Source organism: Manacus vitellinus, unplaced genomic scaffold, assembly GCF_001715985.3.
Source record: "Manacus vitellinus isolate BGI_N305 unplaced genomic scaffold, ASM171598v3 ctg7180002429542_pilon, whole genome shotgun sequence".
NCBI lineage: Eukaryota > Metazoa > Chordata > Aves > Passeriformes > Pipridae > Manacus > Manacus vitellinus.
The window spans coordinates 4,961-10,332 of NW_021938088.1; the positions used below are offsets into that span (position 1 = coordinate 4,961).

Consider the following 5,372-nt stretch of genomic DNA (forward strand, 5'->3'; position numbering starts at 1 on the left):
GGTTTGGGATGGAGCAGCCATGGGGGTGGTTGGGTTTGGCCTGGGCCGGTCAGGATCAGCCAGAAAGGACCCACCAGACCCCTGAACCCTCACTGGACATGTCCAGCCCCTCAAGTCATTAATTTTCAACAGAGGACAAGCAAGTGTTAATACTTGCTTCTGATCTGTGGAGAATTTCCTTTGGAATGATCAACCAGGGAATGCATTCCTGCAAAGCATCTTTTTGGGTCTTTTGTTTGTTTATTTGTTTGTTTGTAATTTCCTCTCTGCCTTCAATGAGTTTGGTGTGCTCCTGTTAAGGAAGCAGCATGTTTTTATCTTGAAATTTGGGGTGGTTTGGTTTGTTTAGGCTTTTTCCCCCACTGACTCGGGCCTTCCGTGCATAGTCCGTGTTGTCCTACAGGACTGTTCTGGTTCTGGGTCAGAAAGAGAGAAGGGAAGTGGCTTTTCCTCATCTGGAATGTTTCCAAGCAGAAGTGGGGCATCGTCCTGCCCCTCCCCAAAGCACTGCAGGCACCTGGGAGTAGCTCAGGGCTGGCCCAGTTCTCTGAGACAGAACCATGGGGGAGAGGTTTAAGTATTAATCACATCTCTGGTGTCCCTTGGTTGCAAAGATTGGGTCCTCCAGTCCCAGAGGGTTAAGGAAAACAAGGAACTCCTGTTCTTCATGGCAAACCTTCTGTTATTGCTTGTGCAGTCTATGGGTTCTGTTGTCTGAGTTCCTGTCCAGGATCTTTCTAAAAGAACCTGTTAGAAATTTAGAGGTAGGATTAGAATTTGGGTCTGTTGCCTACCCAACTGCCTCCAAGTCCTGATGGACTGGAGTGATGAGTGCTCTCAGCCCAGGGTATTTCTTAATCTTGTGGCTTTCCCTCAGCTGTGGGTGAGGAATTGTGCAAGCAAGGCCTGTGTGCCCCTGGGTGTCTCCCGTGTGTGTCCGTGTGGCAGGGCTGGGACAAGGAGTCGTGCAGGGACCCAGCTGGCACTGGAGCTGCTGCCATTCTGAGCCACTGCCAAGGGGTGGGGAGAGACCATCTGGGAGGCTGTTCCCAGGGTTCCATTGGGAGCTGGATCTCCCTCCAGCTGCAGCAGCCAGGGGAGGGTTCTTCCTTGTGCAGCCCAGTGGCTTCTGCTCAGGCTGGCCCAGAGTGGGGCTGGGGCAGGTTCTCCAGGGAACTGGAGCCAGCCCTGAACGGGGCTCTGGAGAGCAGGAGCTGCAGGGACTGAGGTTTGCAAAGCTGGGCAGAAGTTTGTCAAAGCAGCAGAAGATTGTCATTCCTGTGGCTTTGTGGAGTCCCTGTTGGTGCCCAAGAGAACTGGGTCAGACTGGGTTTGTGGTCCGAGAGCTGCAGCCCTAAATTTGGCAGGCTGTGTGTGCTGGCAATGAAGTGCTATCCCAGAGGCTGATGGTTTCTGTCTCCAGGGATGCCCAGGACGCTGCTAATCCCCAGGGATCTGCTCTGGGTCCAGGCTGTCCGTGCTGGAGGGCCCTGGTGGCTGCAGTCCCTGAGCCCGCAGAGACAGAGAGAGCCCCGGCCCCAGTGGCCTTTGGCCCCTTGTCCTGAATTTGGGGTGAGCCTGGGAGCGTGTGGAAGGTGAGAATGAGGGCTGTGTTTCCAATACATCATCCCTGGGAAGATCCTGTTGTTCCAGAGCGCTGGGGACAGTTTGGGCTTGGCAGCTTCAGAGCTGGGTTGGAGCAGCCCCTGAAAAGAATCAGGAGAGTGGAGGTTTGTCCCAGTGGTGCTTTCACACCCCACTGGACAGTCTGGGCTTTGTGTTTGAGGTTGTCCTGTATTTGCTCTGCAGATAAGGGGCCCTTCCCAATTCAGCCCAGCAGATCCCAAGGGCTCTGACAGGAATATTTGTTCTTTCCTTCCCTTTGGGATAACTTCATCTCCAAACTGCCATGAGCAATTCCTTAATTTCTTCTGGAGAAAACCAAGTGTCAGAGGCAGTTTGCCAAGGAGCCCAGAAGTGTCTTTGGAGCAGAGAGTGCTGCCAGCTGCGTGTGCCTGTCCCCAGCCTGGTACTGCCCACAGGGACACACGGGGCACTGACCATTAGAGGGAACAAAATCACTGCCTGCCAGAGGGTTTGTCCTGGGCCAGTCAGGCCTTGGGCAGGAACTGGACTGGGCAACTCCATCAGCTGCTCTTCCCCCACAAAGCCCCATCCCCTGGGCATTAATGACGTGCCCTGTGCCCACCGCTCACTGTTCACCCAACTGAAACCAAAGCAAGGCTTGCTTTGCTTTGAACAACCTAAAGTAAGTTTAAAACAACATAAATCACTTTTTTCTTCTTTTTTTTTTCTTTTAGATGCTGGAATTGCCTCTCTGGATGTGTGCTGAGCTCTGGCTGCAGGGGACTGTCAGGCCTTGGTGGCTGCGAGTTCCTGTTCTTCTCCCTGGGAAACTGGAAAGAGTTATTCATTAGATTGCAGAAATATTTTCTGAAACCTGTCCCCTTCTTTGTGCCTTTTGCTGACAGATCTTCTCTTTCTGCCTTTGCATGTACAGCTGTTCCCTGATGTCCATTCACTGGCCTGAATTCCTTGCAGCTCCCAGCTGGGGAAACCTGGGAGAACATGGCAGGGACAGAGGTGACATTTGTAGCTGCAAACTTGGGATAATTTCAAGGGGACCCAGCAACTGTTTCTGAAGGAAAAGGTGAGGTGCTGCAGAGGGGAGGGAGGTGGCATTTTGGAGGGGTCCCACTGAGGGGGGAGTGGAGAGCCTGGGGCTGGAGTGTGAGTTCTTAAAGAGGGAAGAAGGGAAGGATGCTTGGGAGGGAAACACTCAGGGAATGTGTAGGGATGGAAGGGAAATGTGGGGCGTCAGGAAGAGAAAATGGGTGATGTAGAGGAAGGGAAATGTTGGGTGTAAGAGTCGATCTCATCTGTAGAGAACAGAAGGACCATTTAGAGATAAAGTGAGGCAGTCAGTGGTGGGCAGGTAGGGAAAATTTGTGTTTGTAAAATTTCAGGTCACCTGTAGCAGAGAGGATGTAGCTCCTGATGGACACTGAGGCAGTCAGCAATGGGCAGGACGGGGGGAAACCTTTGGGGGTAAAACTTGAGGTAATGTCCAGGGCAGAGACGGAATATTTTGAAGGATAAATGAGGTACTCAGTGGTGGACAGTTGGGGAGTGTTTTAGGGTAAACTTGGGGTAGCCCACAGAGTAGAGAATGAACATGTATTTGTACAAATGAGCTGATTACATGTGGGTAGGTAAGGAGAATTTTGGGAGTAAAATCTGGGCAATCTGCAGCAGAGATTATGAATACCTTGGGGTAAAGTGAGGCAGTCAGTGTTGGGCAGGTAGGGAAAAATTCTGTTTGTAAAATTTGAGGTCACGAGGAGCAGAGAATGTACATCCTGAGGTAAACTGGGGTAATCAATTGTGGACTCGTAGGGAAAATGGGGGGGGGAATATCTGAGGTAATCTGCATGGTAGAGATTGAATATTGAGAGGTGAACATGAGGTACTCAGTGGAGGACATGTAGGGAAAATTGTGGGGGTCAAATCTGTGGCAATGTGCAGCAGAGAGAAGGAACATTTTGGAACAAAGTGAGGCAGTCAGTAGGGGAGAGGCAGAGGAATTTCTGAGGGTGAAACTTGAGCAAATCTGCAGGGCAGAGAATGAATATTTGGAGGTCCAAAAGAGGTAATCAGGAGTGTGCAGGTAGGGAAGACTCTGGGGGTTAAAAAGAAGGTAATCTCTAGGGGAGAGAATGACTCTTTTGTGTTCCAGAAGAGGTAATCAGGAGTGGGCTGGAAGGGGAAAGTTTGGGGGTTAGAAAGGAGGTTGATTCTCTCCAGGGCAGGGAATGAACACATTGAGGTAACCTGAGGTGATGAGTGGTGAGAGACACAGAAAACTGGGGGTGTGAAAGTTCAGGCAATCTGCCGGGAAGAGAAGGAATGTGTTGAGGTGAACTGAGGGTCTCTGCAGTGGCCAAGCAGGGAAATGTTGGGCTGAGCCCTGAGTTGCTCCTGTGGGGGGGGCTGCAGCGAGGCCGAGCCCTGGCCCTGATTTGCCAGCCATGGGCAGGGGGCTCTGTGCCAGCCGGGGGAGCAGCGGGGCCCCCGTGGCAGAGAGGGCAGGGGGGCTGTGGAGCTGCCCCGGGGGGAGCGGGGGGGCCTTTCCTGGGCCGCCTCCAGCCCCCCTGGATCCCCGGGGCTGCGCTGCCACCCAAGGCTGTTTGGGGCAGAGAGTGCTGCCAGCTCTGCGTGCCTGTCCCCAGCCTGGCACTGCCCACAGGGACACACGGGGCACTGACCATTAGAGGGAACAAAACCACTGCCTGCCAGAGGGTTTGTCCTGGGCCATCAGGCCTTGGGCAGGAATTGGACTGGGCAACTCCATCAGCTGCTCTTCCCCCACAAAGCCCCATCCCCTGGGCATTAATGACGTGCCCTGTGCCCACCGCTCCCTGTTCACCCAACTGAAACCAGAGCAAGGCTTGCTTTGCTTGGAACAACTTAAAGGAACTTTAAAACAAAATAAATCACTTTTTTCTTCTCTTTTTTTTTTCTTTTAGATGCTGGAATTGCCTCTCTGGATGTGTGCTGAGCTCTGGCTGCAGGGGACTGTCAGGCCTTGGTGGCTGTGAGTTCCTGTTCTTCTCCCTGGGAAACTGGAAAGAGTTATTCATTAGATTGCAGAAATGTTTTCTGAAACCTGTCCCCTTCTTTGTGCCTTTTGCTGACAGATCTTCTCTTTCTGCCTTTCAATTTACAGCCTCCTTGCAGCCCCCAGCCAGGAAAACCTGGGATAACTTAGCTGGGACAGAGGTAACATCTTAGCTGCAAACTTGGGGTAATTTCTAGTGGATACAGCCACTGTTTTTGTAGGGAAGTGTGTTTAACCACATTGGCCTAAGTTGTGTTTGCACCAGCTGGAGCCAGAGGTGCCAGGCAATCCAAAGCAAACCCTGCTCAGCCTCTAAATCTCAGGGGAAGTTCTCCAAGCTGCTCATTGAGGGACTAAAGATACATTGAAATCGAACCACGTGCACTAATAAGGAAACTGGGAATCCCAGTAGTGTTGTCCTAGAACTTTTAACAGCTTTTTAAGCTTTTTATGACAAGAATGGCTTTCTTCCTTTGATTGAATTCTGCAGTAGGATTTGGGGTTTCTTTGGATCCTGAATCCCTCCCAGGGCCCCTGACACTGGTCAGGAGCTGGCAGGACAAACAGAGTCAGAGCTCCTGGCAGGCACAGGGGCTTTCCCCCAGAGTGGATCCAACTGCTGCCCCCAGCCTGGCCAGGCTGGATCTGCTTTGGCTCCCGGCTTCTGCCAGAGACAGAATGTGTTCCCTTGATTGCAATGAGGATCCCGTAGCTTCATCTGCTGGAGGTTCCC

General features: G+C 52.1%; 1 long non-coding RNA gene across 1 annotated transcript; it reads left to right on the top strand.

The window, feature by feature from the left end:
* The first annotated feature begins 2,525 nt into the window (after nt 1-2,525).
* LOC108639313 lies at nt 2,526-5,145 on the top strand. Its single transcript, XR_003916437.1, has 3 exons — nt 2,526-2,671; nt 4,548-4,615; nt 4,748-5,145. It is a non-coding gene; the product is annotated as an uncharacterized LOC108639313 (long non-coding RNA).
* The last annotated feature ends 227 nt before the right edge of the window (nt 5,146-5,372 follow it).